Raw genomic sequence first — 12,328 nt, 5'->3', positions numbered from 1 at the left:
AATAATGCTATACTGCTTCACAGGAAGTACATGTGCCTCATAATAACAAATAACCCTAATTCTTCATTCCTGTCCTTTATATCATTGTTGCTATTCATTGTACTTATTCATAAATATACATAAGACATATTATACATGAGATATATATACACATAAATAATCAAATACATTGTTGCTATTATTATTTTGAACAAACTGTTATCTGTTAGGTCAATTATGAAGAGGAAAAATAGAAGTTTTAATTTTACCTTAATTTATTTTATCTCCAATGCTCTTCCTTTCTTTGTGTAGATCTGTTTCCAACTTATATCATTTTCCTTCTCTTTGATGAACTTCTTTTAATATTTTTTGCCCTGTAGTTCTACTAGCAAGAAATTCTGTCAATTTTTGTTTGTCTGAGAAAGTCTTTATTTCACTTTTGAAGGATAATTTTGCAGGATATAGAATTTTAAATATTTAAACACTTCAAATATTTCACTCCATTCTCTTCCTCCTTGCATGGTTTCTTAGAAGTCAGATGTTCTTTTATCATTGCTCCTCCATAGGTAAGTTTGTGTGTGTGTGTGTGTACGCGTGCGCACACCTTCCTTCAAGACTTTATCTTTGATTTCCAACAGTTTGAATATGATATACCTAGGTGAAATTTATTTGAAATTTATTCTTCTTGGCATTTTCTGGGCTTTGTGCATCTGTGGTTTGGTGTCTGACATTAATTTGGGGAAGCTGTCAATGATTATTTCTTCTGTTTCTGTCTCTCATTTTCTCCTTCTGGTAGTCCCATTTTACATGTTTTACACCTTTTGTAGTTACCTCCAGTTCTTGAATATTCTGTCCCACCTTTTCAGTGTTTGCTTTTCAGTTTTAGAAGTTTCTATTGATATATCCTTAAGCTCTGAGATTCTTTCTGCAGATGTGTCCAATAGACTAATAAGTCCATCAAAGACATTCTTAATTTCTCTTACCATGCTTTTATCTTTTGGCTCTTAGAATTTCCATTGCTCTGCTTACATTACCTATCTATTCTTCCATATTTTTCACTTTTTTTCTATGAGAACCCTTAGCATATTTATCAGAGATTTTTAAAATTACTGGTCTGACAATCCTACATTTCTACCATATCTGACTTTGGTTCTGATGCTCGTGTAGTTTCCTTAAATTGTTTTTTTCCCCTGTTGTATGCCTTGTAATTTTTTCTTGATAGCCAGACATGCTATACTGGGTCTAAGGAACCGTAGTAATAGTCCTTTAACGATGTGGTGGTGAGGTGAGGGAGAGAGGAAGCATTCTATAGTCCTACGATTAGTTTGAAGTCTTTTAGTGAGCCTGTGCCCTTGGTCTGTGAACTTCACCAGTGCTGCTCGGTTTTTTCACCCCCTTAGGCAGGACAGGAAGGCTGGAAGAGCTGGAGTTGGGTATTTTCCTTCTCCCACATGGAAGATTAGCAAGGGCTAGAGTTGGGTATTTCCCTTGCTCTGGATCAGTTGGTTTCTGATAAAATCCCAATAGGTTAGGCTCTGATAAAATACTTTATTCAGGGCAGGGCTTGCTAAGGAGAACACAATGCTCTGGTATATTTCAAAATAATTTCTTTTCCCTTCCCCCTGCCAGAAGCATGCAGGGATTTTTCTCTGATCTTCACTGAGAGAACCCAGAAGAACTCCTGGAACCAAAACTCACACAATTGTGAGGACCCTTCTATGGTTAGGGACCCTGGAGTTTTTAACTCACTGATTTGTCCACTGTGAGCCTCCAGCAATTCGTCAATTACACTTTAGGTTTTCCTACCTCCACATTCCTTCCAGCAAAGGTTTTCACTCAGAGATTTCAGCTCCAGAAAGTGGTGATTCTCTGTAGCGAAACTATCTGTCTCTACTTTTGGGGGCAGCAATTTGCTCTGTGACCTCACCTCTCTGCCAGATCTAAGAATAGATGTTGATTTTCCAGCTTGTTCAGCTTTTTCGTGTTGTTAGGACAGAGTGACAGCCTCTAAGCACCTTACATGTGAAAACGGAAATCAGAAATCTAAAATTAGTTTGAACCCACAAAGCAGTTTAGTATGACAAAAACGCAAAATAAAAGATGTCTGAAAGTAAACTTTAAAACTAGATGGCTCAATGCCACCCCAATCCCAAAGTCTTGAGATTTCATCTTCAGTCAAATGTCACCTGCATTTTCTAATTTGCTTTGTATCAGGTTTGTTGTGTCAATCAATAAATATACTATATGCCAACATGAAACTCTAAACTGTTATCTCCCTAATGATCTCTTTACTGTTTTCTTTAACCAAATAATTAATCAAACATACAATTCTAATTGACTCTAGAGTATATTGGTTAAAATAATTTTCAATAATTTTTTATTGAGACTAGATGACTGTAATTTCTAACGTGTCTTTTCCCAACAATTTAACGAACTTTTTTACCTCCTGCTCAGATTCCAGTTAAATGTGCTAAACAGCAAGGAACAGTTTATACATATATTAAAATTTTTTTAAAACCCTAGAAGCACAAAATTAACAAGGATTTATAAAAACACATTGCTGAATTATACACTACAATAAACAGTAATTTACGTGATAGAATTTATATTCAACTTAAAAAATAAATCTTATGATTACATAAAATAAAATTTTAATAATTGAGGTGAGCAGTACACAGAGAGGATGTGTTACACTGTGTTCCCCTTTCCCTTAACCTCCATTTAGTAAACCGGAAAAAAAGTGCTTGCAGGAGGCGGAAAAGGTAAGAATGTGTTCTCTAGTTTTATTAAACGGAAAACAAGGCCGTTTCCTGCCTTCATTCATATATTGTTATGCACATGAATACATGTGGCCAATAAAGCAGCAGTTTTCCATTTTCTATATTTATTTATTATTAGATACTTGGTTTTCATTGAAAGACACTTTGTGTTAAGAGGGTTGGGTCAAGTAGGTTTAGGTATTTTCAGTAATAGTTTTCAACACCACATAGTTCTTGGAAGGGAAGGGATGCACATACTGATAGGACAAGCAAAAAGTACATAAAGAAGAGGCTGCATGTCATCACCATCGTGAAAAACCTCTTTGAATGGCAGTGATGAGTCTAAAAATATGAGCCAAGCAGAGCTCCTGTTCTCTAGTACTAGCAGTAAATAACAGAGGTTGTGCTTTAGAAAAATTCTTGATGGGTGATCTGGAATTCTTAATACAAATTCAAGTATGTCTGATAGCTCTTAACGGTTCATGTGAAATAACAAGAAAGCTATAATTCCATTATCTGGGAAATCCTGTTTAAATTAAGTAGAACATTGTGCTTTGCTTTACCCTTTACTCAATCATTTTCTGAAGGGTGAGGGAAGAGGTAGGAAGGCAAAAGGGATAAAAGTACATTGGTCTATTTGTCCACACCTCATTGGTCTTGCAGAATGCTCATGATAACGCATTTATATCTTTGTCCTTGGCGTCATATGTGTCCACAGAAGCTCCAAGTTTTCCTGGTAATCTTAATTAGGGACTCTTCAAAAATAATCTCCGTCTTAACATCTATCCAACTGAAGCCTCTGCTTATAAGTATGCAAACAAAAATTTTACCTAAGAAAATATTTCTGTGTATGAAAGGAGAAATAGTTTGTAAAGGGAAAGCTGAAAACCCATTATCTCTTGACAGAAGGAAGTTTTATACATGGTGTATTCAGGCAGAAATTATGCCATATTTGGGATGATTTAGAAAATTACTGCATGGAATGGTTTCAGGATGAATTGAATAATGGAAGTAGACAAAGAAAAATAGACCAAAAATAGGGTTTGTTTTTGGAAAAGGCAAAGAGGAAACATAAATTTTGCAAACAAATGTATATTAAAAAATTAAGTTTTCAACATATTCAAATTTATAATTTTGAGTAAGAAAAGTGACTATATTTATTGCTAATAGAAGGATAAAAAGATAGATGAGATAGATAAACAGATATACAGAGAGGTACATAGATAGGCAGACAGGTAGCACAGTCAGTCATAGCCAAATGTCTTGCAATGAAAAAAGGAGAACAATTTAGTATTGGGGTCTAAACAACATAACATTTCTTATTGATGACCTCCACATACATCTATACCAGGTTTCCAAGAAGGAAAGTAATTATTAGTTTGTAATACTTACAAGGTGACAATATTAATGGTATGACCACCTTATTGGAATTAAAGTCTCTGCTTCTCTCTTTGATCTAAAACAATGGACAAATTACTAAGACTTTTTCCCATATGGTTTCTCCATTATGAAAGTTGATAATGTTGACTTTCTTGCAGAGACTGTGAAAATTAATGAGGTAATAATCCTGATTCTAAGGTTGAGATAGATGTCAGAAAAATGCCACAATACTTAGTATAATGAGAAGCAAAATACTAGTCCTATAAAGGAAGCCAAATTGCCTTTGCTCAACCAAATGCAAGACCACTGACCTAGCATCTAAAAATTTACCCCAATCTCCTACAGTAGCGGAAGTGTCATTGTTTAAGAGAAATTCCCTGTATAATTTATTTCATTATCTTAAAAGATAAAGTAAATTAGAACCAAAACATATGCAAAACTCTTCAATGGTTAATAAGCACAAATCTTCAATTAAGCATTCCCTATCAAAAAAAAGACATTATTAGATTATTACTTGGAATTTCCTGTGTGCCTGATTGCTCTAACACTGTTTAAGACACTACTGTCAGTGGTTATTGACAAGTAAATGACCACAATGTCATCATTTTCTTTTGAATAAGTAAATAATGATAAAACAGCTAACACTTCCCTGCCTGGCACATAGCAAACACTCTCAAAGTGATGGCTGTTATACTATAAGGCACTGTTCTAAGTAATCCATTAAATTCTAAGAAAGATTTACATATATTCTCTTTCTGAATCTTCCAATATCCCCATGTGGGAAGTGTTTTGTTATTACCATTTTATATATGAGTAAACTACGACATAGAGAGGTCAAGTAACTTGACCAGTGTATTAGTCAGGGTTGTCCAGAGAAAGAGAACCACTAAGAGAGATAAATATATGGAGATTTCTTCTGAGGAATTGGTTCACATGATTATTGAAGCTAAGTCCCACAATCTGCTGTCTGCAGGCTGGAGACCCAGGAAAATTGGTGACGTAATTCAGTCTACGTCTGAAGGCCTGAGAATCAGAGGACCAACCGTGTAAATCCCAGGCGGAGGGCAGGAGAAGAGGAGATGAGGTGTTCCAGCTCACGCAGTGAGGCAGAAAACCAAGGTGCAAATTCCTCCTTCCTCCTCGTTTTGTTCTACTGAGACCGTCAATAGAGCGGATGATGCCCACTTCCACTGGGGAGGACAATCTACTTTACTGAGTGCACTGATTCAAATGCTAATCTCATTCCGAAACACCCTCACAGACACATCAGAAACAATGCTTAATCTGGATATCCCATGGCCCGTCAAGTTGACACATAAAATGAATCACCACAACCAAAGTCCCTCAAGTAACTGGCAGAGCAAAGATTTGAACCCAGGTCCCCCTTCTACAGAGTCTGGGCTCTTAACCATCATGTTCAATTGCCTTTGCCATATACAATGTATAGTTTGATGCAGCATCTTAATGTAATCTGTTAAATTCTAAGATTTAGCAAATGTTGAATATGCAAACTTAGAAACACATTTATAATTCATGAACTATGTAATATTTTCAGAAATAGGTTCAGTTTGATGTTCATTAAATGTTATTAAAATGTTGTTAAATATTTTGTTAAATATACACAAGCTGAATAATTCAAAAGATCTTTATATCTGTAAGGGAATTACAATTTACTGAATGTTTAAGACATTTGAATAACATTTTTTTGGAAAAATAATCTCCATAATTGGATTAAAATACTAGCAGCAAAATCATTTTTTATAAACTTTTTTTGGATAGATTTCTTTCTATGTAGGGAACATTTGAAACATATGACTATAGAGCTTGGTGTCCATCCCCCAAGCTGCCCTCTTGGAGGTGATCCCTTCTTCTGGACACTAGGGCTCAGGGCAACAGCTCAAAAACCTAATCTGAGACTAAACTAATCATTTTACGATTTATAAATATTGCCTCAAAGGTTATGAATTGTAAATCTATACAATAGAACAAGTAGATAGCAATTACGAAGCCATTATAGGAATAGGCAAAAATATTTGCCTTAAAATTGCAAATATTGTTTTATTATTCTGAGAAAATGATTTTGAGCTCCCTCTATTACTGACCACTGTATGCCATTTTGGTCAATTTTCACAAACTATAATATCTCAATTTTTATCTGGTGGTTTTGTTATATCTTCCCATTTGCCTGTCTATTTTTTCTTTTATTTTTAACAATGGTGAAATAAGAAAGTGCACCCCAACAATTTTTCTTTAACCCAGTTATATGACTGAATAGGGAAAAAAAATACCCTTAAGTGTTGAAGTAACTCATTTTCCCTTGCCTAGCAATTTCCTTGTGGTAGGATACCTCTAGCTCAAAAACCATCCCAAAAATGTGTATTTAGTACCTACTCTGAACCAGGAACTGGAGCTGTCAAGCCAATGCCTTATGATTCGTTTCTAGCAAGTTTTGGATTGGCATAGATATTATAAGTTTTGCAGCTTCTTCAGAGAGCTTAATGAAGATCATTTGGAAGAGGTGGACCTATATGCAATGAAGATATGAAGGAACAAAGAATTCTTAAAGTGGATTGTAAGTGGGGAATGTAGGCAGACAACACGTCTGCAGATGGGGAAAATGGAAAAGAAATGAATGGCACCGTACATAATAGTTATACATCTAAAGTAGTAAGGTCATGCCTATTATAATACAGCTATTAAGCAGCTACCATTTGCCCCTTTTCCAGTAGATGCTATGAGATCAAAAGTGCATACAATTTTGTTTGTGGAATGGTTTCCTTGGATACATACAATCCTGACAACTGATTTGAATTTAAATTCATGAACACAGTGTTACTATATTTCTTTAATAAATTCACCTTTCTAATCTCTATCCACTTATTAGGTTCTTTGTAATCCAGCGGTTATGGAAAATTTAACCCAAATTTCTGTGTGGTAACCTAATTACAGGAAACAGGATGGCCTTATAGTCAGACGACACGGTCTCAAACTTGACTTCCCCATTTTCTAGCTCCAGGACCTCCAGTAAGTAAAATAATCCTCATTTCAAAAAATATAGCTAAAATAGCTGCTATCTCTGGTTTCTATTAGAATTAATAAGAATGCACATGTAGCAAGCCCAAAAAGTATCAGAGAAAAAAGCATCCAGTACAAAACACAGTTTTCAAGAATCTTACCAGCTTGGTAAATACCAGTAAATAAAGCCTACTTATATATTTCAACATAGAGTTCAGGGTGTACTGATGGAGGTTTCATATATTTTGAAATAAATATTTTCTTGGAGCAGAGGCCTAAGAATAAATGATGGGAGGAAAATCCAGAGGAAGGTGCAGGGCAGTCAGAAAGCAGTCAGCTTTCTAGTCTGGGATCAGCCAGAAATGGTTAACAGTCTCTTTCACATTATGTTGTTGCTGGAGAAATACTTAGCATAAAAATTGTCTGGATTAAGGCAGATATAGGGTTTTCCTTCGGTTGCTCTTGGGCAGAGCTGTTTGAGTGGACTGGAAGGCCCCAAATTCTAAGGAGATTAAGCCAGTGGAAACAGGCCTGATAGGGCACTGGTTATCTCTTTGTATCCAGTAGGACAAGCCTTATTCACAGTAATGCAATTTCTGATGGCATTCATTTTTTCCAGTTTTATTTAAATTGATTTAAGTAACGAAGTGATAATCATGGGCATGAGCGGAGAGATCTTCGTAGCAAGGAAGAAAAATATAAAACTTAGCCACAGCTGATGTTCGACTTGGGGATTTAGGGAAAAATCTGTGACACGTTACTTCTGAGGATGATTTCCATGCCAAGGCAGCCAGCATCCATGTGATTGCATCTGAATGCAAACACCTGTACCATTTGGAAGGCAGGGTCTTTAACACCAGCTTCTCCTGGTATAGAAGCTATCGAAATCAAGAGAACTCATATTTTCCTCCCCTTTCCAATTAAGTCTTCCTTAGAAGGAAAAGGAGGGGGCCTTGTTTCCTCCTTACCACATGTTATTGTTTCTGCCCACAGGCCTGACTGCCTCCTTACTCCTTTATAAACAAAGGGGAACTTTATTGACCAATTCATTTTCAGAGAGACTTAAAGGGCATTGAGCAATCAATTCTCACAGTGTCCAATTCGGTTCTCTCACTCACTCTTTTGCCTGAGAAGAACCTGAAAGCAATATTCACATAAAACATATTCACTCAGAAAAGAGACAGTATTCCTTTTTTGACTGATATTTACCAAGTTAGCAGGATTCTTGAATACTGTGTCCCCTACTGGATGCTTTTTATTACTTTCCTTCTTCCTCATTTCCCTTTTTGGTTTCAAAATTTTAAATTTCATAATGGTTAAGGTTTATTTACTTCTATATGTGTTAAGTTTTCTGGAGAAAAGCTAATTCAAGATCTCACAAAGAAATTAAAATGTTTACAGAAGTAGTTACAGATGCAAGGAAATAAGTTGCTCAAATATTCTTGTTTCTTTTAACCGATGTCTTCCTTTCAATGAATGACATTTTTGAGAGTCAAGGTCTTTCATTGTAAGCACCTGAGAGTAAGTCTATGTTGTCAAATTTCCTTTCTCTTTGATGTGAAATGCATTATGTGAGGAAAACAATGGCTTTTCTTTTCCACTACCTTTCTGGTTTAGAACATAAATCCCTCACCTTAAGGCATCTATATGATGAAAGACAATCACTTATTTAAAACTCACTTCACATTCTAATTCCTATATATTTCAACAAAAATACATCATATTCTTGAATTTTCTCACTTTATTACTTAATATGAAATCTTAATCAAAGAAATATTTGTACATCGAAGTTGTATCATTAGCTAACTTTAAAATGCAATTTTATTTTGGAAGCTATTGATGATTAAAACAGTGAGTGGCCTCATCTGCTTAACTACCTATATCTCATTTTTCTATACTTTATTCTTTTTTCTATATTTTTATTTTAACAAAGTTTATTTTCCTAAAGAGCCAACAAATTTAATATTACAATTCTTATCTGTAAAGAGAGAAACTGTTATAACATATGTGAAGAGTGACTGCTATATTCCTGAAAGCAGCAGTTCCATATCGCTGACTTCCTTCTAGTTGCAATTCACCTCTTTCAAAAAATGATGACTTACCGTCTTCTAGAAATAGAAAAAGAGAAATGCCGAAAGACGGTGCTAGAGTAAATCATTTTTATTGACTTCATTTCTAATAACAAATAAATTGCATTCAAAACGGGTTTTCTTTGAACATGGCATAGCATTAGAAAGTCTGACAATATTGGAATAAATTCGTCTTGAATACGATTAGAAAGAAATGTAAATGAAAAGAAATTGTTCCAGGTTGGCACACCCGGGCTGAGGTCAGATGTCACGAAGGAGATAAAGTCAGCATCAGGAGAGGAAGGACTCGCATTGGGATCTATGGCTCCGGCTTTGTTGAAAAGATGTATGCACTTTTGGAAAATTATTTAGCCCCTATGAGCCTCTAGTTTCCCCATCTGTAAACCTCTATCAGAGTTGTTTTGGGATAAATACTTACACGTAAAAAAAGTAAAAATAAAAAGTCTTGAAAATTATAACACCTATAGAAATAAAAATGGCTATTTATATCATGATAATGTTCTCTTTTTACCTTTGTATTTTTTATCAGTAAAATTGAAATTTTAGCACTGAATGAAGTTAGCAGGTGCAATTTCCTTAGAACAATTGACTAGTTCATATCATCATGTTGTTTTATCTGCTGTCTTTCTGGAATTTTCCCTTATAAAATTTAATTCCGTTACTGTCTCTAATCCTGCTACTCTATTATCATAGTCTTCATTAATGTATAATTGCCCTTACTCCTTCTCCATATTTCTTTTTGCTGGAGACTAATGTAAAATTGCAGTTCATTAATTATGCCATTATAAAAACCCTTGTTAATTTGATTACTTCAAGCATTTATCTGTGAAACTCCCTTTCTTGATTTTCTCCCCTGCTCTAGTTATGTTTATTTCTTATTGCAGTCATCTTTTTTATCGTATAATTTTTTATGCAACTGAAATCAATTTATTTTTAAAAGACTTGGGTGCCTCTGTACCTGAGGAGATCATAAAAATCTTATATGCTGCAGATGTTTAGATCAGGAATAATTATATTTAATAGCACCCATACAATTCCAAAGGGGATTTAAGGACTAAGAGAAGTAAAAAGGAAGATTTCAGGCCATGACACATACCTAAAATTCAGATTGAAACTGAAATAACATGTTGACAAAACAGCAGAGAGGAAAATCATCAAGAATGGGAAAAAAACAATAATCAATAAGCTGCCTATTCAGTGTCATGAAGACCTTACAGCTAGAATAGTGGCCAAATATTTTCCTTTCAACCAAGTTCTGTTGTTCTTGCTGTTTTTACATTGTCTATAGGATTTGGCACTACTTTATACATGTACCTAAAATGAGGAGAAAGCCCCCTCTAGAAAATTGAAGGAATGATCAGATAGGTCAATGTTAGAGTCTTTACAAAACACATTAGCTTATCTTACAGACGTTAACTGCTCTATTTTGCAAAAAAACAACAAAATGTTTTATGAAGACTTTTGATTGATTATTTGTTTGTTTTAGGAATATAAAAGACTATTGAGTTTTGTCCTTCATGACCAATGACTTAGTGACTTACTAGGAGTATTTCGCCATACTTAGCCACATACCTTGACCTTTGGGGATTCCCAGTAGATGGAAGACCATGGCGTACATTGACATCTCTTCTTCCTGACACTTCTGTGAGTTTCTTGGCAAACTCCCAAACCTTCTGCCCTTTCTACGAACCCCTTGCCAATGACCCTACCAGTTAGTTATATCTAGGTTTGGGGACAAATTTGAAGGTTTCAAGATAAATACTTGCTCACGTCCCACATCTACTTATTTTTCCCTTGCTTTATTTTATGAATAACGTAGTCTTTGTTTTTTCTGTAAAATGACTTGGTTTAAATGAATTATGGCAGATGTTCTGTTTTTTTAAAGATTGGCCCTGAGCTACCTGTTGCCAGTCCTCTTTTTCTTCTTCTTCTTCTCCCCAAAGCCCTGAGTACATAGTTGTGTATTTTAGTTGTAGGTCGTTCTAGTTCTGCTATGTGGGATGCCGCCTCAGCATAGCTTGATGAGTGGTGCTGGCTTCATGCCTAGGATCCGAACTGGCGAAACCCCGGGCCACTGAAGCAGAGTGCATAAACTCAACCACTCAGCCACAGGGCTGGCCCTGGCAGCTAGTTCTTTATTATAAGCCTGAAGTAAATCTTCTCATTGTTTGAATAGCCATCTTCTGATTTGTTTACGTTTACATCTTCATATAGGAAGTATCTCCCTAGATCTAGAAAATCCTTCTAAAGGGCTATCATCCATAGTAACCTTTTATATTACTGGTATAAAAAGTTTTTCCAACAAAACTGGGCTTTCATTAGGCTCTCTCCTGACCAGGCTTTAGTGGATGAAATTGCAGTTCGTGACATTTAAGTTTTGAATCATCTTCCAAAGGGTATGGTAATAGGGAAGAGAAAGTGTTGTTGTTATTATTATTATTGTAAATAGTAACCAACATTTACATTAACACAGTATAGTTTTGAATGTTCAGGCACGTGAATTACCTCATTAAATGAGACAAATGAGGAAATTCACGGTTAGTAATTTCAACTCATGAATGAGATAGTTTAATTTTTCTTTCTCATTACCAGGCTTGAGGAGCATGTTTATTAGGTTCATGTTCATTATCTGTGAGGATTCCAAATGCAGTTGGAATGGAGTAGTGAAGTGAAGAAGAATGACGTACTGTCAAGCTGTGTGATTAGAAAACAGAAAATGATTTTGGCAACAACATAAATCCTAAGAGACTACAGAACAGTGATAGAAACACTGAAGTAAGAAGCCAGAAAAGCAACTAAACTTTATAAAGCAAATAAAAAGCATTCGAAGATTAGAATAATAAATTAAGGTATTAATACCCCTTTAGAGCTTGCTTGATATGAAAGCATGTCTTGAAAACATTTACATAGATAGATATGAAGATTTGATTTAAGCTACTTATAGAAAGATATGTGATGGAAGAAATCACTCTTTGCCGACCAACATCAGCTAAAATTAATTTGATATTTTCTGTAATATAAGCCTACAGTTATATATCTTCCCACTAATTCTCTAATTTGAAATATTTGCTATCTCACCATACAATTAAAATTTATTTTTATTAT

The sequence above is a fragment of the Equus przewalskii genome, chromosome 3, assembly GCF_037783145.1.
Source record: "Equus przewalskii isolate Varuska chromosome 3, EquPr2, whole genome shotgun sequence".
NCBI lineage: Eukaryota > Metazoa > Chordata > Mammalia > Perissodactyla > Equidae > Equus > Equus przewalskii.
Note: the sequence above shows the minus strand (reverse complement) of the source record.